Source organism: Bos indicus x Bos taurus, chromosome 16, assembly GCF_003369695.1.
Source record: "Bos indicus x Bos taurus breed Angus x Brahman F1 hybrid chromosome 16, Bos_hybrid_MaternalHap_v2.0, whole genome shotgun sequence".
Taxonomy (NCBI): Eukaryota; Metazoa; Chordata; class Mammalia; order Artiodactyla; family Bovidae; genus Bos; species Bos indicus x Bos taurus.
In genome coordinates, this window is record NC_040091.1 from 12,520,196 (window position 1) to 12,543,767 (window position 23,572).

The 23,572-nt window shown below is 39.4% G+C and overlaps 1 long non-coding RNA gene across 4 annotated transcripts in view; it reads left to right on the forward strand.

Moving 5' to 3' along the window:
- LOC113906388 overlaps positions 1 to 23,572 on the forward strand; it is a 129,917-nt gene that overhangs the window by 52,640 nt on the left and 53,705 nt on the right. For 2 of the 4 annotated variants that reach the window (XR_003514867.1, XR_003514864.1), the window contains one exon: positions 2,914 to 5,992. The exons of the other annotated variants lie outside the window; for them this stretch is intronic. This is a non-coding gene — a long non-coding RNA (uncharacterized LOC113906388). Of the gene's footprint in view, positions 1 to 2,913; positions 5,993 to 23,572 lie in introns of those variants that run through there. 4 annotated transcript variants of the gene reach the window in all.

The following is a 23,572-nucleotide window of genomic DNA, read 5'->3' on the forward strand; positions in this document are numbered from 1 at the left end:
TGTGACATCTGTAGCTCATACTGGGCCTGGTAGTGATGCATGAGGTTATACGGGATCTTATAACCAGTAGGCAAAGTAGGAAGTGCTTCTGTCTCAAAGTAAGGGAAGGCTTTCCAGGTAGGGAGAGACTTCTGAGAAACTCACACATAAGTTAATAAATTTCATGCATAGATATTAAAATTAGTGATGCCTTAAAATTTATCCTATCATTCTACCCAGTGAGAAAATCCTTGAAAAATCACTACTTTGTCTTAATTTTTTTCCCACCTGAGAAAGTTGGTTTATGATTTGATGTTTATACATTGTGTACAAATTAACATATGATCTTGACAGCAGGTACAATGAAGTATTATTTATAGATAAGGACTTATCTTTCCATTTGTTAATTTAGGAAATTTTATCCTTTTGCTAGTGTAAATAATAATTCCTCCTATTAGAGGAAATTTTAAACAATAGCTATTACCTTTTTATTTGGAGATTTTTTTCTTTTATGCTTATGTAATTCTTCCTGTAGTCAGAGAGTTAAACTGCTGTTATGAAAGCATGATTTGACTGGGTTTTCAATGATTTATGGCTCAGTACAGCAATGAGACTTTTGTTGCAACTGACGCAGAGACTTTCTTCTTGGAGAATGTGCAGTCCCTGCCATTTGGTGTTGCTGTGAAAACAGGAGACTAGGGGCCATCCTTATTTACAGCAGCAGTGATATCTCTTCTGATCAGAGAGTAGCTTCTCAGAATGTAGGGAAAGCAAACTCTGTGCCCAGGGTTAGGCTCAGCTTTGTTTGCCCTGAGTCCCTGTGCTCTGGCCTTCCAGTGTTGCAGCATTTTATTTGATGGTTACAGTCTCAGTCATTAACCCCCAGGCATGTTCACATGCTGTTGCAGCTGAGATACAGTAGTACATACAGCCAGGCTCTTCTTATGAGAGTCCAGGGCTTCCACTGAGCTTAAGTCACCAGTTTAAACACTGTGGCTCAGCTGGGAAAGAATCCGCCTGCAGTGCAGGAGACCTGGGTTTGATCCCTGGGTTGGGAAGATCCCCTGGAGAAGGGAAAGGCTACCCACTCCAGTATTCTGGCCTGGAAAATTCCATGGACTGTATAGTCTGTGGGGTTGCAGAGAGTCGGACATGACTGAGCTACTTTCACTTTCACTTTAAACACATGCACTCTCCATCAAGAGCACTTCAGTGACGACAGATATAATAATGTCCAACATCAAATAAAAAGCAGGCAGGGTCTTAAGGTCTGTGCACATCTGAACAGACCTTTGAGTAGAGTTTGAGTTTCACATTCTAAGGGATGTGGTGTTGGGTGATTTTAATCCTGCTCTAAACTGTATCTGTTAATTCACAGTATTAATTTAGATTCTTCTGTCTCGTTCTGTTTCCTTAATTACTTTTCTTTAAGAAGTCTCTCTCTTTTTTTTTTTTTTTGCTATATTTTATAAAATTGGAATCCCCATGGTCATTAGACTATAGAATAACTAAAACCCTCTTCCATTTTCATTATTGTCCTTAGATGTTATACTTACCATGTCCAATTTAAAATGTGATGAGCAAAAATACCTTTGTATATAGCAGACTGAAATATAAAGATGTACTAAAGAGGAGTTCTCAAGGACTGTCTCAGAAATGTGATGTAAGGAAAACGAGGAAAGGGGACTGTGGAGTCAGGGCTGGGGTGCTGCCTCTTCTCAAACAGGATTGCCAAGTATTCAGAGACACAGAAAGGAAGATGAGAGGTGGCCGATGGCTTCTGTGTGGGTTACGCAGCTTCTCACAGGGTTGGACGTCAGTGGCATTTATGCTGGAGTGACTCAGAGGAAGTCCTCTGGCCTGGTTCCAAGCTCCAATATGAGCCCCATGTGAAAGCAGGCCCCTGGGGAAGGATTGAGTGACAGAGATGCTCTCAGGAAGGACCTCAGTGAGGCTGGAGATGAGGACAGTGGGAAGGTCTGAGGCTCGAAATGTGAAGCAGCTCTCTGCAGTTTTCAGTGTGGCCCTGTGGACAGATAAACACAGAGCTTTAGGTGCATTGACTGGACAGTCACAGGTTATTTAACAGTTCTGACTGCCCACACACTCAATGTTTAATGAACATACTTGAAATATTTGGGCCAGTTCACATTCTTAAGCCAAGTTTTTGGTAAGAATTTATCCTGTCTTTTAGGTATTGTTAGCAACTGATGGTGCCCACGACAATAGGGGCTTCTCAGTGCAACTAGTGATGGAGAACTTAAGACGAAAGTATGCAGAGTGAGGTTCTTATGACCGATTTTCTTTCAGCGGTAGCTTTAGGAGTTTGTTGGATCTGACTCTTTCCACACATAGGAAAGTAAAAAATAGCAGCCAGACCCTTGTGGCTTTAACAGTGAAGTATTGTTCCCAGGAGTGAACGAGCCAGTGGAAAACATAAGGTAAAAGTAGAGACGACGGTTTCTCTTAGTGGGGAAGTGGAGAAATTGTTAGATTATTTAAAAACCACAGCAGAAATACTGCCACTATTTGTAGTTTATCATACAAGAAAGAATTCGGAGTCTTGAAAGCGGCTGCTCCTTAAATTTATTCTCCCAGTATCCCACTGCCATCCCTTAATATGTAGCCCACTGTCTCCTAAAAACCTGAAGAATCACAAAGCTACATACTGGGATTTAAGATCAAAATGCTGCAGAAACTTGAGAGAGGCCACCAAGTACTCTGGAAGCATCTATGTGAAAGGAATTGAGCCATTAGAGTCTTGTAAACAGTGTTTATGCCCAGTGAAGTAAATGGCTTCTCCAAGCCCTTCTCTGAAAATGAGAGGTCCTGACATCATGTTGAGTATGTGGAACAAAAACATTGGGGGCAAAGAATCAAAACAGTTTAAACAGATAACATCTTTGAGACAATCTGATAAAGCTTCTGTTCCAGAATTACAGAGGGAAGGAAGAATGGAATGGGGTCTTCCGTGTCTTCCCGCAGCCCCATAAATCTGTCGACAATTGCCAAACTCAGAAAGCCATGTGAAAATAGAAACTTGGAGTAAGAAAGATCAGAGGATGTCTTTGTCATTTCTGGTAAGAGCATTGGGAAATCTAGTCATCTGAATTCTAGGCAAGTGTGGTAAGGAAGGTTTTGTGCCTGTTGATTTAATCTAAACACAGAAAGCCAAAGAAGCCCCTATTAAATATTTGATAAGTTGTCCTTCTGTTAGTTGTCCTTCACACAATTGCAGAACAGATTTCTTTTACCAACTATGAAAGTATAATGTATTATAGACAATATATTAGTTTAGAGTTAGCATGACAGAATGTTTGGAATATTTGCATGCACCCTGTATATTCCTTTTCTATTCTAATGGTTGGCTGAATGATTTGTTTGGGGGCTGATATTCAAGCTAGGCTCTATAAGCTGTCAGGGAAAGATAACAGTGGATTGGATGTGGGATACAAGAGGAAAATAGGCGTTAAGAGTGATCTCATATTTTTGGTTTGAGCAATTGGGAAGGTGAAGTTGCCATCAACAGACATGAGGATTGGTGGGGAGGGTTTAGGGTTTGGAGGTGGTGCTCAGTGCTGGCTGTGTTAGGTATTAGAAGCCTTTCAGCTATCCAGATGAAGGTATTGAGCAAGAAGTTGGATATAAAAGTCTGCAAAGAGGCTTGGGAGGGAGGTAAATATTTGGGTGTTGACAGCATGTGAATAGTATTCAAAAGCGTCACTAAGGGAGTGAGTGGAGGTAGAGAGATGTTCTGTAGCTAGGAGGTTGGAGAGAAGAGGAGGGATGCATGGAGGAACCTGAGAAAGTCTGACTGTGAAGTCAGAAGAAGTAAGGAGAGTTGGTGTCCTGGAAGCCAGGGAAAGTAAGATATTCCAGGGAGGAGAGTCATTGCTTGTGTTATACCAGCAAGTTAAGTAAAGTAATGTGAGGACCAAGAGATGCTGGGTGAATTGAACTACTGGGTTATTGGCAGTGCTGAGTAGTTTTTAGAGGAGTGGTGGGAATTAAGTTAGTAGTGGAGTTAAGACAGAGTGAGAGGTAAGAGGAAGGAAATCGGGATGGTGCATGGACACAAAGTTTCAGGAGTTTGAGGCAAAGGGGAGCAAAGAAGTAGGACTGTAGCTGGCAGAAAAAGTTGGGATCAAAAGCCTTTGTTTTAGGCAGTGTTGGTATGTGATGTGAAAGATCCAGAGATCCTGTCCTGTAAGAAAGGAAGAGCGGCTGATGGAAGGGAGAGGAGAAGGCTGAGCCCTGCCCCTGGGCAGCTGCAGGAAAGGGGCCCCTGGGTCACCTCTGCTGGGGGTGCAGACATTGCTAAGGGGTAACTGGGGAGAAGGGGGGACGTGTGGGCGCAGACATAGGTGTGTGGTTCTGAAGCAGGACGCAAGGTCACTGGCCACGAGTGAGTCTGGGAAGTGACATTATAAGTGTGGGAGAGAGGGCAGTTCTGAAATAGTATCCAGGAATGTCCCAGGTGATTAGCTCCAGGGGCCCAGTCTGGGACTGATTAGAACACTCAGGGGGTTAGTTCTTTTCTTTTCTATAAACATTTCAGCCTTCCAGATCATCTGAGAGACTCAATTCTCTCACCCGTAACTATCACTGCAGGTTTTGTCTGTGCTGTAACTGCGAGTACAGGTCACGCATTGCATCAGCAGCATGCTGAAAGGCTGAAGAAAGAATTTAGAATGTATCTAAACTCTCTCTGCTTGGATAGGAACTGAACACTGCAGACTCAGTGCTTCCAGCACTGACTTCTTGCGTCTGTTCTCCCGACTTCCCCTCCTCTGCGCCACCACACCATCCGGTTCTTTTCTGAATCTCCTTAATCTCAGTAAATATCACCACCATCCCTTCACTTGCTTTTAGCCAAAAGTCTTGTCAATACACATCCCAAATACTTCTCAAGAACAGCGTACTCCCTTTCTTCTACGCTTTATTACTGTAACTCAAGCTGCTGTCCCTCCTCGCTTGGATTATTGCAGCAACCTGCTAACCTATCTCCCCGCTCTGCGTGTCTCTGCTAAATCCGCAAGGAAGCCAGTGTGACCTGCATCACCCTGTGTGAAGCCCTCCAGGGGTTTTCCACTGTGCTTAGAATAAAATCTGTGTGCTGCCTGTTTGGCTGTCTGAGCTTGCTTTCCTGCCTAACTTTATCATGTTCCATTTATAACCTGGCTCACTGGGTTTCAGTCATCTGGGCCACCGTTCCTTTCTTTTTAGTGCTTTGCACAAATTGTGGGCTTTTCTGCTGTGTCAAGGCCTTTGGTATTTATTATTTCCTCTGCCTGAATCCTGATTTCTCAACTCTGTGTGGCTAGTTTTTGCTAATTGCCTTCTAAAAGTTTTTCTTTTTTTATGCTCTGGTGCCATGGTCTCAGAGAGGCCTTTCTGACCATTCTACTCACAGTGCCCTCGTCTTGTGTCAGAGGTATTCGCTATTACGTTATTCACTTTTCCTTCAGAGCCTGTAATAGATTCTGAGTCTGTCTGGTTTAAAATTTTATTCTCTGTCTCCTCCTTCTCCTCGTTGAAGTCTGGAATTGTGTCTGTCTCTTTCCCTGTTTGTGTAGCTGTGGAACAGTGATGGGCACATGGGGGTCACCCAGGAAATGATAGGAAGTGCTGATAAAAAAATGGAAGCCAGAGCATGGATGCTTTCTTCTCTTGTAAATTTGCTACTTATATGTCAGGAAGCTGTCTTGCTGAGTTGTGTGCAAGTGCTGGATGAGTTAGTTGTACTGCATATTATGGAATAAGGAACATATGCTCTGGAACCATACTGCCTGAGTGAAAATGACTGTGTAACTTCGGGCAAGTTACTTAATCTCTCTGAGTCCCATTTTGCTCATCTGTAGAACAGGGCTAATAATAATAATAATATATATATATCTATATATATATATATCTATATCACTTTTCTGAGAATTGAATAAGTTATCATTTGCTATTGTTCAGTCATTCAGTTGTGTCCAACTCTTTGCCATCCCATGGACTGCAGCACACCAGCCTTTCCTGTCCTTCACCTCCTGGAGTTCGCTCTCAAACTCATGTCCATCGAGTCAGTGATGCTATCCAACCATCTCATCCTCTGTCAGCCCCTTCTCCCCTTCTCCCCCTGCCCTCAATCTTTTCCCGGCATCAGTCTTTTCCTTTGAGTCAGTTCTTTGCATCAGGTGGCCAAAGTATTGGAGCTTCAGCTTCAGCATCAGTCCTTCCAGTGAATATTCAGGGTTGATTTCCTTTGGGATGAACTGGTTGGATTTCCTTTGGGATGAACTGGGACTCTCAAGAGTCTTCTCCAACACCACAGTTCGAAAGCATCGATTCTTTGGCTCTCAGCCTTCTTTATGGTCCAGCTCTCACATCCATCCATGACTACTGGAAAAAATATAACTTGGACTATGTGGATGTTTGTTGGCAAAGTGAAGTCTCTGCTTTTTAATATGCTGTCTACTGTCTGGCATAGTAAGGACTCAGTAAATATTACTTAATGTTTAATTCATACATAATTTATACCATTTTCCTATCTATAGAATCAACAGCTGAGAAAAGATAAAAATAATTTAAATAGCTTTTAATGATATTTTGAATATGCCATATGTTGGGAAATTAACTGCTTCAAATTATGGTAAGAGTTTCTCTTTGATAAGACTAATATGTTTATGCATAAAGATTGTTGGCTTTCTGCCTGCAGCTTCAAGAGTGGTTCAGTGTAATCTGCTAAGCATTGTGATGGTGTCTGGCAGTGTGCCACAAGTGACCAGTTCATGAAATTAAACTGATGATTAGGAAAACTGTGTTGAAAATATTATTAAGGCATCCAGTGTGGAAGTTGTCCTGTAAAGATTTTCTTGTAGTGTGATTTTTCTTGCTCAAAGGAGGGTGAGGGTGCTTAGGAATAGCTTTTTCCTATCAACTGATGGTGCTTAAACTGTTTGCTCTCTGTGAAGTAATAGCTGCATGTTGCTCCTTAAGTCTTGTTGTGGTATATGTAAGTTTTTGTTTAAGCTTTGCTGGGTGAATTGGGACTTGTTTTCTTAAGAAAAACATCATTAATAGTTCTCATCAGAATGTGATGGCAAACCTCTGTATTAAAGCTTAAAACATCATCTCCAGTTTTCAGCACAAAATTGCTTTCATGGTTCTGGTTCTCAATCTCAAAGAGAAGAAGCTTTGTCACTATGATAGCCTTCTACTTAGATTTCATTCTCTTTCTCTCTTGGATAAAGGAATGAGAATACAAGGAAAAAGACATAGAGAACCATTTAAATACAAACCTTGGGGAAAAGGGGTTTTCTATTACAAGTCCACATTATAGTTAAGAGTAGACTCAGGAAGTCAATGGCTGCTTTCTGGAAAGGCAAACAAAAGGCTCCTGGTGCCCTGCCCAGTATTCAGAGTTTGGCCTCAGCGCTGCAACAGAGCAGCCTCAAGTCCAACGGGTACCACAGGGGTCAAGCCAGATTCTTCTTGGCTCAGCAGGTACTGGAGTACATTGGGCCAGGAGAAAGGAGGCAGGAAGGAAAAATGAGAGCTCTGCAGGGATTTCCAAGTAGTTGAAAATATCCAAAATGCTCTTAACCTTTCTTTCTTAAATTCAGTGACACCTGATGCCTTTTTCTTTTTTTTTGTACACAAAATTTTATTGTACAGAAAATAGTTGTTCACATTGTTATGTAAATCATACAACCATAAGACGAAGCACTATTTCATATATGTGACAACTACTGCTGCTGCTGCTAAGTCGCTTCAGTCGTGTCCAACTCTGTGCGACTCCATAGACAGCAGCCCGCCAGGCCCCCTGTCCCTGGGATTCCTCAGGCAAGAACACTGCAGTGGGCTGCCATTTCCTTCTCCAATGCAGGAAAGTGAAACGTGAAAGTGAAAGTGAAGTTGCTCAGTTGTGTCTGACTCTTCGCGACCTCATGGACTGCAGCCTACCAGGCTCCTCCGTCCACGGGATTTTCCAGGCAAGAGTACTGGAGTGGGGTGCCATCACCTTCTCTGATGTAACAACTAAGACCCAGGTTAATTTTGCAAAGATCTAGCTGCTCTGTTTAAACATATTCTTCAGTTCAGGTCACTTCAGTTGCTCGGTTGTGTCCGACTCTTTGCGACCCCATGAATCGCAGCACGCCAGGCCTCCTTGTCCATCACCAACTCCCGAAATTTACCCAAACTCATGTCCATTGAGTCGGTGATGCCATCCAGCCATCTCATCCTCTGTCATCCCCTTTTCCTCCTGCCCCTAATCCCTCCCAGCATCAGAGTCTTTTCCAGTGGGTCATCTCTTCACATGAGGTGGCCAAAGTATTGGAGATTCAGCTTCAGCAGCAGTCCTTCCAATGAACACCCAGGACTGATCTCCTTTAGAATGGACTGGTTGGATCTCCTTGCTGTCCAAGGGACTCTCAAGAGTCTTCTCCACACCACAGTTCAAAAGCATCAGTTCTTCAGCGCTCAGCTTTCTTCACAGTCCAACTCTCACATCCATACACGACCACTGGAAAAACCATAGCCTTGACTAGATGGACCTTTGTTAGCCAAGTAATGTCTTTGCTTTTTAATATGCTATCCAGGTTGGTCATAACTTTCCTTCCAAGGAGTAAGCGTCTTTTAATTTCATGGCTGCAGTCACCATCTGCAGTGATTTTGGAGCCCCCCTCAAAATTAAGTAAGCCACTGTTTCCACTGTTTCCCTATCTATTTGCCATGAAGTGGTGGGACCAGATGCTATGATCTTAGTTTTCTGAATGTTGAGTTTTAAGCCAACTTTTTCACTCTCCTCTTTCACTTTCATCAAGAGGCTTTTTAGTTCCTCTTCACTTTCTGCCATAGGGTGGTATCATCTGCATATCTGAGGATATTGATATCTCTCCCGGCAATCTTGATTCCAGTCTGTGCTTCTTCCAGCCCAGCATTTCTCATGATGTACTCTGCATAGAAGTTAAATAAGCAAGGTGACAATATACAGCCTTGACGTATTCGTTTTCCTATTTGGAACCAGTCTGTTGTTCCATGTCCAGTACTAACTCTTGCTTCCTGACCTGCACATAGGTTTCTAGAGGCAGGTCACGTGGTCAGTATTCCCATCTCTTGAAGAATTTCCCACAATTTATTGTGATCCACACAGTCAAAGGCTTTGGCATAGTCAATAAAGCAGAAATAGATGTTTTTCTGGAACTCTCTTGCTTTTTCCATGATCCAGCGGATGTTGGCAATTTGATCTCTGGTTCCTCTGCCTTTTCTAAAACCAGCTTGAACATCAGGAAGTTCACGGTTCACATATTGCTGAAGCCTGGCTTGGAGAATTTTGAGCATTACTTTACTAATGTGTGAGATGAGTGCAATTGTGCGGTAGTTTGAACATATTCGTACAGTGGTACAATTGGCATGTGTTGTAAAGTTCAAATTTTAAGCATAAGCCTTGTAACTTTTTACAGATGTAACTTTTAAACATTGTAACTACAACTAATAACCCTTAAATAGTTTGTGGCAAATTTGAAAGAAGTTAAAGTAGAATTTGATATTAGATAGGCAGCGGATAGAAAGTTATTGAAGATATTCATTGAGCAGCTTTTTTTAGTTCAAGTTTTTTTTTTTTTTTATCAGTTAAATGATTTTGAGAGAACCAATTTGATGCATATGAGTGGATCTCAGAAATCTGAGGCTGTTGAAATTTTGAGAACAGAGAAAAATGAATAATACTAATTTGTTCAGAGAAATATAGGTGTTTAGGCTAAAACTGAGTCTGTGGATAGACTAGATGCTAAAAGCTGAATCTTCCTTCATTGCTTGAATGTTCTGACTAAGAAAAAAGATTTTGGGGAATTTCAGAACTTTCTGGTGGAAACAAAGCCACAGTTTTAATATGAATTACAGGGTTTGAGTATCAATTATACTCAAGTTTTTGTAGATTATTTCTTGAACCAGCCTTAGAAGTTGTCTGTATTGCCAAGTACTCATCCTTTGAGAGGAGACAGAGTGAATCTTTGAATTCCTAGAATTTTAAAGTTTTGAATAGAGTGTATCAATCTTAGAATACTTTTATAACTTGGAACACATTATTAAATTGTAGACATACGTCCAGTGACTTACATACACTCTTTCATGGAATTTCTAAGTCAAGTGAAAGCTAGTAATGACTGAGGTGAATGAGTTATAAATGAGATTCTCTAATAGAACTCATTCTTTTTATGCCTCCCAGTCTGCTCCTGGGTCTCAAAATATATTAGTCCATTAATTTCTTCAATAAACCTGATCAATATAAATAGTATTGGCCTTATAACTGAATACATTTTCATGCATGAATTTCGTTAAACTTTTGGAGCCACTTTTGCATTATCTCCAGAAATTGAAAATATACAGAAGGCTCCCCTGTTAAATGATTTTTTAATGTATAGCTTTCTATAGAAAAGATTAATTTGACTGCAGGGAAGAACAGAGTTGTTTTTTTTGTATGTTTGGATAAATTTACTTTATAAATTCATTGTAATTTGTTAGCAAGCATTATACACTTCTTTGTCTTTAGCAAGCAGTCCATGATGTTCTAATTAGAAAGCCCCTGATAAACTAGGAGAAGTATGGACTGGAGCAACCTTCAAACAGGTACACCCTTGTTTGTGAGTGAAACATGAGTACAATGCTCCGAGTTGGAGGAAACTTGAAGATTCAAGCTGTAACTTGAAGATGAATTTTGAGTAGCACAAGGGCAGCATGAAATTGGAACAAAGCTAGGTCAGGAACCCGAGGAAAGAATCACTCACTTCAGCAGCTGTAGCTGTTGACCAGGGAAAGACACCTCTCTGAAAGAATAGTAAACAGTGCACAGCTCAACTTCAAGGTAACAATGAGCATGAGTGAGTTTGGAGGTGAATTGTTCATTCTACTGCAGCACAGTGGACTAGCACCTTCTGAAATGGGGTCTGTTTCTTAATTAATAAAATTGGTTTTCTGTACTTGAAGATCCACATCAGTGAATATTTACTACGGTAAAATAAAATTTCTCTGAATATATTTTGAGCACTTTTCACTTTTTTTTGTTTAGACTTCAAAATTTTTTGAGGGTAATTATATATGATTTGAAGGAGAAGTAAGTTGGTCACTCAAGGCTTTTTATCCTTTACTCCATTTCCTTGAGCAATTTATTTAAATGTTATAATTCTACAGTTTATTAAGTGTTCTATATTCATTCATTCGTTTATTCATTCATTCATGTTTCCCGAGCACTCACTGTGTGCCAGAGTCTGTGGCATGTGCTAGACCTGCAATGATGAAGCAGGTAAATTTTAACCTTGCGGTTTAGAACTGCAGTTAAGTTTGGTGTGCTTGTGTTTAATTAACCTGTGTCTGAGAAACCCTGAAGATTTCAGGGGATGCCTCAGGGCAGCCGGTCGAGGTGAGTGGGATGGGAGGGGAGGGGCCCGAAGTTCCTGGCTCATCTTTTTTCCCTTACTTCCTCTTTCTCGGTTTTACCCTTTGACCTTAAAAGATTTCAGTTGCATTAAAGATCCTGATCCTAAGCCAGTTTAAAATTCACAATCCAGTCTAACTGCTCTCAACAAGTCCTCCTTTCCCAGTCTTTTCAAGTTTTCACTTGTTTGCTCAGTAAACATTAGACATCAGGGATTAGGCTGAATGTTACAGTGTATTTTAAACCATAGTCATTGCACTGTGAAGTTTTAAATCTGTAATATTTTGATTTATTCAACTGTGTTAAGATTAGGGCTACTGAGGTGACCTCCACTGGTTGCGACTGTTCTGCAGAGCCTGTCCCAATGTTCCTGTGCTCCTGCAGTTCCAGGGCTGGTGGAGGGACAGTCAGGAGCGGTGGTTGATGTGGGCTTGGGAGAGTGTGGACTACTTCTTACCCTGCCCATCGGGTACTTTACCTTTGTTCACAGCACCCCATACTCACACACATGCTGGGGGTTTACTCAGATTTTGGTCATCCAGAGGAAGAAGAACTTAAAAGATTTTCTAGGGATGTGCAGGTCCTTTTGTATTAATCACAGTTCCTCTCCTTTCCGTGACTGACAGCAGCAGGCCATAGTGTCACAAGGTAGCCAGGCCAAGAACTGCAGCCCTGAATTAGCTCGCATGATGTTTTATTTACTGCTCTTGCTTGCTTAGTAAGTGGCTGTGGAACTGAACTCAATAGGAACAGAGGTCCTTCCCCTACAGACCATTAAGCTCTGACAGAGAGGACTGGAGTAGAGGAACTGGTGATGAGCCTTTCTCTAGGGCTTGGTTGGCGGGTAGGCAATCCTACATCAGGCAGGGCTGACTTGATTGGTAGGATGACTGGGTCATCTGAATGATTTAATTCAAGGAGTTTCTGTTAGAAAGCATCTCTGCCCAAGTACCCTCTTGGTTTTTAGAGTCAACACTTAAGTTGTTTTACTAATGGTTAAAGCAGTTGGTCTGAAACCATATCTATTAAAAATGGATCCTACAGTCCCCATGCCCTCCCAAAGTGTAACTCATGTTATTACCATTCATTTGAATCTTGTGGGTAATGTTTAATTCATCAAATTGACTTCAGTTAATTTACAGAGACTTTAATAACTTTGACTGAAAGATGGGCAGAACCATATTTTCTGAACACAAGGCTCTCTGTTTTAAGGATCTAGGATACTATAAATGTAGCCTTGTTCTTTGCAGGAGGCTGACACATGGGATTAGATGTATTAAAACACCCCCAAACCCCAAACTATTTCCTCCACAGTTTTGTCTTTGCCCTTTATAACTTTCACTGTTAAAATTCCCATTTGTAATTTTACTGGAACTGACAGCTGTTTTGATTGGTAAAAGATGGTAAATGCCTTCTTATATCTGTATTTAGATATGCTTCATATAAATTTTTATATTTGGTCCTGAGCCATATCTATACTGAAGGAAAAGAAAATAATGGATTAGGTCAGAGAGGTCATTAATTCTCTACACCTACTACTGAACTTTTATTCTAGCATAATAGAGGAATTTCTACCAAGACCCAAAGTTACTCATTTATCTCAGTATGATGTCTGATGAAGGACATATATGCCATACTTTAATATTTATTGTTAATCACAGTGAAATGAGTATATTTTAAAATCTGAAATGATATATATACATGGAAGCTTGTATCAGGTTCTGAATTTGAAATTTTTAAGAGTTCTTGAATTATAAAACTAGAACTTCCATTTGTTTATTTTTTAATATTTCTGAAGACATAAATTGTATATAGGAATCTTTGGTATGCCTTAAAATCACTTTGAGTTAAATACTGTGAAATTTAATTTGGTGTGCTTATCTAATTAATGAGACCAGATGATAGCTGGCTTGTGTTCAGAGTGATATAATGCTGAAGACATTTTTTCAAGACTAGACACACAGTTGACTCACTGAGTAATTTCTTCTGTTTACCATGGTGTTATTCTCCTCTACCTAGAGACCTCAATAGGCCAGACATGTTTAGTTTCTTAGGTAAAAGTAGGGTAGCTATCACATTTTCCAATGAAAGTCAAAGAGCCCTGTATATCTACGTGAAATAGAATGAGACAAGGCAGAGACAAAACTGTGCATTGTGGTTTAGAAAATCTAAACACACTGCTAAACAGGTCAGTAACTTTAATAACCATCTTGGGTTTTATTCTTGGAAATTTTTGTCAAAGGATAAATTTTATAAATTTATGTGAATATTTTTTGATAAATATGCAAAGTCAGGAACATCTAATTACTCCCCGTTACTGATAAAATGCAGATTATTTTTTTGCCTCTAATTTAAAGTTCCTTGTAAGGTGGCCTCTATTTTCTTTTCCAGTATTATACCCTAGTAAGCTTCAGTGTACACCTTTACTCTAGTTAGACTGTTCTCTCCTTCCTCTCTGGCTTCATCCTAGCAGACTGAGTACCCCATTATCTCTGTCCACTCACATCCTAACCATCTTTCAGGTTCCCATTGAATTTTTTCTTCTTGTCTGAGGTTCTCTCTGACTGCTCTGTTCCATTGTAGTTTACTCCATTTCCAAGTTTTTATGACCTCATCTGCATTACTCATCTGGCACCAATCAACAGCATTTCCTGAATGCCCACTAAGTGCCAAGCATTGTGCTAAGAGCTTTCTCTTCTTTAATGCTCAAACTCCAAGGGAAAGATACTTTCCTTATCCTCATTCTGCAGGTGAGGAAACAACTCAGAAGATTTAAATGAAGGCTACCAGCTAAAATTGGTGTGTGTGTGTGTGTGTGTGTGTGTGTGTGTCTGTGTGTCTGTGTGTATGTGCTCAGTCGTGTTTGACTCTTTGAGACCCTGAGGACTGTAGCCCGCCAGGCTCCTCTCTCCATGGGATTCTCCAGGCAAGAATACTGGAGCAGGTTGCCGTTTCCTACTCCAGGGCATCTTTCCTACCTAGGGATCGAACCTGAGTCTCTTGCGTCTCCAGCATTGGCAGGCAGATTCTTTACCACTAGCACTACCATAATGTTATGTTATATTAACAGTTTTATCCATTTTAATCTTCCCCCACCCCAGACAATAAACTATGTTGGAATTTGCAATGTTGCAATATACATTTTCAACCTCTCTGACACTGTCCCTCTCCTGTACATAGTTCCTAGCATAGTGCTCTGCATTTGATTGAATCTCAATAGATACTCTTTTTCATTAAAGAAAAAAGGACATATATTAATGTACTTTTCCCATAGATTATATCCTGTTTCCTTATATTTTTTACAAATGTATGCTTTTCTCTGTAATAAACAAGGATTTATTAAAATATTTCAATGATGTGAGATATTCAATATTTTAAGTACCTTAGAAGTGTTACTGAATTTTAACCCCAGGAACTCTCAAGTTTTCTCAACTCTGTGGGACTTTATTGTGCCCCAATCTGTATCATATGATAGATTTTGAATATATACAACAGACTTTGGTCAAAATATTATTTAGTTTACATTGTCATATGCCATCCAATGTTTGTTGGGAAAAAAATGAAACTGTTTCTACGGAGAAGAGCTAAGAATAAGCACAAGGGGAAGATAATGTCCATGGAGTCCTCAGTACCTTGAATATTTTTCTCAGTTCCTGTGGCTGTGATTTGATCACGTTAGTGCTGAGACAGGGTAGGGATCAGTGAGTGGGCAAAGCTGAAGGTGAAGAAGAAATGGACATCAAAGATGTTTATGTAATACAAGTTCACTGTGTTCTTTCGTAAAAAAGTCTTAGTTTTTCTCTAGTGGAAAAAGAAAAAGTGAGTAAGTGAATGAATAAGAACTAAATCTACAGCAGGGCCTTTCTGCCAAAGATACTGAAAATGGGATGATGTCTGTGTGTATAGCTATTTTTAGTGTTCATTGATAAATAAAACCTTGGTACCAGGCTTTACATCATCCCTTTAAAACTTGTTACTCTTCATCATTACTGCAGGAATAAAATGTCGCACTCATCTGAAAGTTAAGATGGTTATAGCTATGGTATCACTGGAATATTCTATAACAACATGTCAGCATTTCATCACACGTGTTAATCTTATTTCCCCAGAGGCCCGTGTGGCTTCTTGAGGTTCCAGAACTATCAATGAAAAGATGTAAACTACAGCATAGAGCACTGCCTTGGCAGATGGAATCATCTTCCCTCATGAGTCTCATTTCTACACTATTTCACTTTGTGGCTTGGTTATAATTGGGCGGGTGGGGAGAACTTTTTGCCAAAATACATTTTCAAATTGAACGAATTTATTAGGTTATTTAGAAGGTCGGGGAGGGGTGGGGAAAATCTGTTTCTAAAAGCTACCATGGCAAGGTTGTTATTCATGCACATACAAACATGGTAAATGTGTTAGTTTCAGCTCCAGAGTTAAAACATTAAAGTCTCTGAAAAATTCTTGAATAATAATTTGTGTTGAAAATGCTTTCTGGCTAGTAATACTTTATTTGTGGATGCATCATTAGTTCATACATCACTAGTTCACACTACTAATTCTACTCAAATGCCAGAGATTCCTGTTAGATTACTTCTAGATCATAGACAGCACTGTCAATAATTTTAGAAGTAAAAACAAGCCTGTCATCTGGCTACATATGAGTTACATTGATAAATCCACAGTAATTAAGGAAATCATAATACTCTAAGAATACAGATGGAAGTCTCATTTGTATTCACTGGGAGTGATTAAGTGCAGAACTTCATCTCTGGTTCCTATCCTTAATCCTGTCCATGTGCACCACCAGATAGAAAATCTTGATTGTTACTTCTCCGGCTGGGATGACTAGAAACATCCTCATTGATGGACATTGAAGTTGCTTCCTTATCTTGGCTAGTGTGAATAATGCAGCACTGAACATAAGCGGGTATATATCTTTTCAAGTTAGTGTTTTTATTTTCTTCAGGTACATACCAAGAAGTGAAATTAGTGAATAATATAGAAGTTACAGATTCAATTTTTTGAGGACTCTCCATATTATTTTTTGTAGTGGCTGTACTAATCTACAATCTCACTAACAGAGTATGAGGGTTCTCTTTTCTCCACATCCTCTCAGCATTTCTTACTTGTTGTCTTTTTAATAATCAATAGGTGAGAAGTAATATGTCACTGTGGTCTTGATTTTCATTTCTCTTGTGATTAGTGATGAGCCTCTTATTATGTGTCTGTTGGACATCTGTATGTCTTCTTTGGAAAAATGTCTATTCAGGTCCTCTGCTCATTTTTCAATTGGGTTGTTTTTTGATGTTGAATTGTATGAGTTTTTATTTTGTCTGTTTTGGTTGTTAACCCCTTATTGAATATATTTTAAAAATTAATTTATTTATTTTAATTGGAGGTTGATTACTTTACAATATTGTGTTGGTTTTGCCATACATTAGCTTGACTCAGCAGTGGGTGTACATGTGTCCCCCTTCCGGAACCCCACTCCCACCTCCCTCCCCATCCCATCCCTCTGGGTTGTCCCAGTGCACTGACTTTGAGTGCCCTGTTTCATGCATTGAACTTGATTGGTCATCTGTTTCACATATGGTAATATACATGTTTTAATGGTATTCTCTCAATTGTCCCACCCTTGCCTTCTCCCACAGAGTCCAAAGTCTGTTATTTATATCTGTCTCCTTTGTGGTCTTGTATATAGGGTCATCGTTACCATCTTTCTAAATTCCATATGTATGCAATAATATACTGTATTGGTGTTTTTCTTTCTGACTGACTTCACTCTGTATAGTAGGCTCCAATTTCATCCATCTCATTAGAACTGATTCAAATGCCTTCTTTTTAATAGCTGAGTAATATTCCATTTTGTATATTTACCACAGCTTTCTTATCCATTTGTCTGCTGATGGACATCTAGGTTGCTTCTATGTCCTATCTATTGTAAACAGTGCTGTGATGAATATTGCGGTACATGTGTCTCTTTCTGTTCTGGTTTCCTTGGTGTGTATGCCCAGCATGGGATTGCTGGGTCGTATGGCAGTTCTATTTCCAGTTTTTTAAGGAATCTCCACACTGTTCTCCATAGTGGCTTACTAGTTTGCATTCCCACCAACAGTGTAAGAGGGTTTCCTTTTCTCCACACCCTCTCTAGCATTTATTGTTTGTAGATTTTGGATAGCAGCCATTCTGACTGGCATGAGATAGTACCTCATTCTGGTTTTGATTTGCATTTCTCTGATAATGAGTGATGTTGAGCACCTTTTCATGTGTTTGTTAGCCATCTGTATGTCTTCTTTGTGGAAATGTCTGTTTAGATCTTTGGCCCATTTTGATTGGATCATTTATTTTTCTGATATTGAGCTGCGTGAGCTGCTTGTATATTTTGGATGTTAATTCTTTGTCAGTTGCTTTGTTTGGTAATATTTTCTCCCATTCTGAAGGTTGTCTTTTCACCTTGCTTATAGTTTCCTTCATTGTGCAAAAGCCTTTAAGTTTAATTAGGTCCCATTTGCTTATTTTTGCTTTCATTTCTATTACTCTGGGAGGTGGGTCACAGAGGATCTTTCTGTGACGTATGTCACAGAGTATTTTGCCTATGTTTTCCTCTAGGAGTTTTATAGTTTCTGGTCTTACATTTAGATTTTTAATCCATTTTGAGTTTATTTTTGTGTATGGTGTTAAAGTAGAGTGTTCTAGTTTCATTCTTTTACAAGTGGTTGACCAGTTTTGGCAATGCCAAAGAGTGCTCAAACTACCACACAATTGCACTCATCCCATATGCTAGCAAAGTAATGCTCAAAATTCTCCAGGCCAGGCTTCAACAGCATGTGAACCGTGAACTTGCAGATGTTCAATCTGGTTTTAGAAAAGGCAGAGGAACCAGAGATCAAATTGCCAACATCCACTGGATCGTCTAAAAAGCAAGAGAGTTCCAGAAAAACATCTATTTCTGCTTTATTGACTATGCCAAAGCCTTTGACTGTGTGGATCACAATAAACTGGAAAATTCTTCAAGAGATGGGAATACCAGACCACCTGACCTGCCTCCTGAGAAACCTGTACGCAGGTCAACAGGCAACAGTTGGAACTGGACTTGGAAAAACAGACTGGTTCCAAATCAGGAAAGGAGTATGTCAAGGCTGTATATTGTCACCCTGCTTATTTAACTTCTATGCAGAGTACATCATGAGAAATGCTGGACTCTATGAAGCACAAGCTGGAAGCAAGATTGCTGGGAGAAATATCAATAACCTCAGATAAGCAGATGGCACCACCTTTATGGCAGAAAGTGAAGAGGAACTAAAGAGCCTGTTGATGAAAGTGAAAGAGGAGTGTGAAAAAGTTGGCTTAAAGCTCAACATTCAGAAAACGAAAATCATGGCATCTGGCACTTCATGGCAAATAGATGTGGAAACAGTGTCAGACTATTTTCGGGGGCTCCGGAATCACTGCAGATGGTGACTGCAGTCATGAAATGAAAAGATGCTTATACCTTGGAAGAAAAGTTTTGACCAACCTAGACAGCTTATTAAAAAGCATAGACATTACTTTGCTAACAAAGGTCCATCTAGTCAAGGCTATGGTTTTTCCAGTAGTCATGTATGGATGTGAGAGTTGGACTATAAAGAAAGCTGAGCATCAAAGAATTGATGCTTTTGAGCTGTGGTATTGGAGAAGCCTCTTGAGAGTCCCTTGGGCTGCAAGGAGATCCAACCAGTCCATCCTAAAGGAGATCAGTCGTGGGTGTTCATTGGAAGGACTGATACTGAAGCTGAAACTCCAATACTTTGGCCACCTGATGTGAAGAACTGACTCAAAGGAAAAGACCCTGATACTGGGAAAGATTGAAGCAGGAGGAGAAAGGGACAACAGGGGATGAGATGGCTTGACAGCATCACCGACTCAGTGGACATGAATTTGAGTAAACTCTGGGAAATGGTACAGGACAGGGAGGCCTGGCATTGTTGCAGTCCATGGGATCACAAAAAGTCGGACATAACTGGATGACTGAACCTAAATGAATTGAACTGAACAGTTTTCCAGCACCATTGTTAAAGAGATTGTCTTTTCTCCATTGTATATTTTTGCCTCCTTTGTCAAAGATAAGGTGTCCATAGGTACATGGATTTATCTCTGGGATTTCTGTTTTGTTGCATTGATCTATGTTTCTATCTTTGTACCAATACCATACTGTCTTGATAACTGTAGCTTTGTAGTGTAGTCTGAAGTCAGACAAGTTGATTCCTCCAGTCCATTCTTCTTTCTTGAGGTTGCTTTGACTATTCGAGGTTTTTTGTGTTTCCATACAAATTGCGAAATTATTTGTTCTAGTTCTCTGAAAAATACTGTTGTTAGCTTGATAGGGATTCATTGAATCTATATATTGCTTTGGGTAGTATACTCATTTTCACTGTATTGATTCTTCTGATCCATGAACATGGTATATTCCTCCATTTATTTATGTCATCTTTGATTTGTATAGTGTTTTATACTTTTCTATATATAGGTCCTTCTGTTTCTTTAGGTAAATTTATTCCTAAGTATTTTATTATTTTTGTCGCAATGGTGAATGGGATTGTTTCCTTAATTTCTCTTTCTGTTTTCTCATTGGTAGTGTATAGGAATGCAAGGGATTAGCTCTAGTAATTTTCTGGTGGTATCTTTAGGGTTTTCTAGGTAGATGATATGTCATCTGCAAACAATGAGAGTTCTTCTTTTCCAATCTACATTCCTTTTATTTCTGTTTCTTCTCTGATTGCTGTGGCTAAAACTTCCAAATCTATGTTGAATAGTGGTGGTGAGAGTGGGCACCCTTGTCTTGTTCCTGACTTTAGGGGAAATGCTTTCAATTTTTCATCATTGATGATAATGTTTGCTGTAGGTTTATTGTAGATGGCTTTTATTATGTTGAGGTATGTTCCTTTTATGCCTATTTTCTGGGGAGTGTTTATCATAAATGGGTGTTGAATTTTGTCAAATGTGTTTTCTGCATCTGTTGAGATAATCATATGGTTTTTATCTTTCAATTTGTTAATGTGGTGTATCACACTGATAAATTTGTGAATACTGAAGAATCCTTGCATCCCGGGTATAAAACCCACTTGGTCATGATGTACAATCTTTTTATTATGTTGTTGGATTCTGTTTGCTAGAATCTTCTTGAGGATTTTTGCATCTATGTTCATCATTGATATTGGCCTGTAGTTTTCTTTTATTGTTGCATCTTTGTCTGGTTTTGGTATTAGGGTGATGGTGGCCTCATAGAATGAGTTTGGGAATCTACCTTCCTCTGCAATTTTCTGGAAGAGTTTGAGTTGGATAGGTGTTAGCTCTTCCGTAAATTTTTGGTAGAATTTAGCTGTGACGCCATCTGGTCCTGGACTTCTGTTTGTTGGAAGATTTTTTATTACAGTTTTGATTTCTGTGCTTGTGAAGGGTCTGCTAAGATTTTCTATTTCTTTCTGGTTCAGTTTTGTAAAGTTATACTTTTTTAAGAATTTGTCACTTTCTTCCAAGTTGTTCATTTTATTGGCATATAGTTGCTGATAGTAGTCTCTTATGATCCTTTGTATTTCTGTGTTGTCTGTTGTGATTTCTCCATTTTCATTTCTAATTTTATTGATTTGCTTCTTCTTCCTTTTTTTCTTGATGAGTCTGACTAATGGTTTGTCTATCTTATTTATCTTCTCAAAGAACAGGCTTTTAATTTTGTTGATATTTGCTGTATTCTCCTTTATTTCTTTTTCATTTATTTCTGCTCAGATTTTTATGATTTTTTTCTTTTTCCTAACCCTGGGGTTCTTCATTTCTTCTTTTTCTAGTTGCTTTAGGTGTAAAATTAGGTTATTTATTTGATTTTTCTCTTGTTTCTTGAAGTAAGCTTGTATTGCTATGAACCTTCCCCTTAGCATTGAATCCCGTTTTACTGAATCCCATAGGTTTTGGGTTGTTGTGTTTTCATTTTCATTTATCTATGCATATTTTTATTTCCTTTTTGATTTCTTCCATGATATGTTGGTGTGTTTAGCCTCCATATGTTGGTATTTTTAATAGATTTTTTTTCCTGTAGTTGATACATAATCTTACTGCATTGTGATCAGAAAAGATGCCTGAAATGATTTCAATTTTTTTGAATTTACCAAGGCTAGCTTTATGGCCCAGGATGTGATCTATCCTGGAGAATGTTCCATGCACTTGAGAAAAAGGTGAAATTCATTGTTTTGGTGTGAAATATCCTATAGATATCAATTAGTTCTAACTGGTCTATTGTATCATTTAAAGTTTGTGTTTCCTTGTTAATTTTCTGTTTGCTTGATCTATCCATAAGTGTTAGTGGGGTATTAAAGTCTCCCACTATTATTGTGTTACTGTTAATTTCCCCTTTCATACTTGTTAGCATTGGCCTTACATATTGAAGTGCTTCTATGTTGGGTGCATATATATTTATAATTGTTATATCATCTTCTGGAATTGATCTTTTGATCATTATGCAGTGTCCTTCTTTGTCTCTTTTCACAGTCTTTATTTCAAAGCCTGTTTTATCTGATATGAGTGTTGCTACTCTGGCTTTCTTTTGGTCTCCATTTGCATGAAATATCTTTTTCTAGCCCTTCACTTTCCTTGTATATGTGTCCCTTGGCTTGAGGTGGGTGTCTTGGAGACACCATACATAGGGGTCTTGTTTTGTATCCATTCAGGCAGTCTTTGTCTTTTGGTTGGGGCATTCAACCCACTTACATTTAAGGTAATTATTGATAAGTATGATCCCATTGCCATTTACTTTGTTGTTTTGGGTTTGAGTTTATAAACCTTTTCTGTGTTTCCTGTCTAGAGAAGATCCTTTAGCATTTGTTGAAGAGCTGGTTTGGTGGTGCTGAATTCTCTCAGCTTTTGCTTGGCTGTAAAGCTTTTGATTTCTCTTTCGTATTTGAATGAGATCCTTGCTGGGTAGAGTAATCTTGGTTGTAGGTTTTTCTCTTTCATCACATTAAGTATGTCCTGCCATTCTCTCCTGGCCTGAAGAGTTTCTATTGAAAGATCAGCTATTATCCTTATGGGGATCCCCTTGTGTGTTATTGTTTTTCCCTTGCTGCTTTTAATATTTGTATTTGATCTTTGTTAGTTTGATTAATATGTGTCTTGGAATGTTTTGCCTGGGCTTATCCTGTTTGGGACTCTCTGGGTTTCTTGGACTTCAGTGGCTATTTCCTTCCCCATTTTAGGGAAGTTTTCAGTTATTATCTCCTCAAATATTTACTCATGCCTTCTCTTTTTGTCTTCTTCTTCTGGGACTTCTATGACTTGAATGTTGGGGCATTTAACATTGTCCCAGAGGTCTTTGAGGTTGTCCTCATTTCTTTTAATTCTTTTTTCCTCTCTGTTTCATTTATTTCCACCATTCTATCTTCCACCTCACTTAGCCTCTCTTCTGCCTCAGTTATTCTACTGTTGGTTCCCTCCAGAGTGCTTTTTATGTCAGATACTGCATTATTCATTGACCCTTTTTTATTTCTTCTAGGTCCTTGTTAAACATTTCTTACATCTTCTCAATCCTTATCTCTAATCTATTTATTTGTGACTCCATTTTATTTTAAAAATTTTGGATCATCTGTACTATCATTATTCTGAATTCTTTTTCAGGTAGACTCCCTATCTCTTCCTCTTTTGTTTGGTTTGGTGGGCATTTATCATACTTCTTTACCTGCTGAATATTTCTCTGCTTTTTTACTTTGTTTAGATTGCTGTGTTTGGGGTGCCCTTTCTGTAGGCTGGAAGTTCGTGGTTCCTTTTTATTGTGGAGCCTGCTCCCTGTGGGTGGGGCTGGACTAGTGGCTTGACAAGGGGAGATGCAAGCTCAAGGGGAGCTTGCATCCGTGTTCTGGGATCTCACAGTTCGGTGAAGGAGCTGGATCTCACAGTTTGGTGCTGGATCTCACAGTTCGGTGAAGGATGCCAGTCTCTGGGGTCAAGATTGCAGCATCCCCTTGCCTTCTGACTCTGGCTGTTGCATGCCTGTCTCTCTGCCTCTGGTTGTGGGGAGAGGCATGTACGCAGCCAACTAGGTCCCCTTTGGTATTCTCTTAATCCTTGGTTCTGTGAGCATACTAGGCTGTGGGTTAGCACCTGTCGCGGGAAAGTTATTTTTTTTCCTCTCTGGCAATCGCATGGTTTGGGTTGCTATCT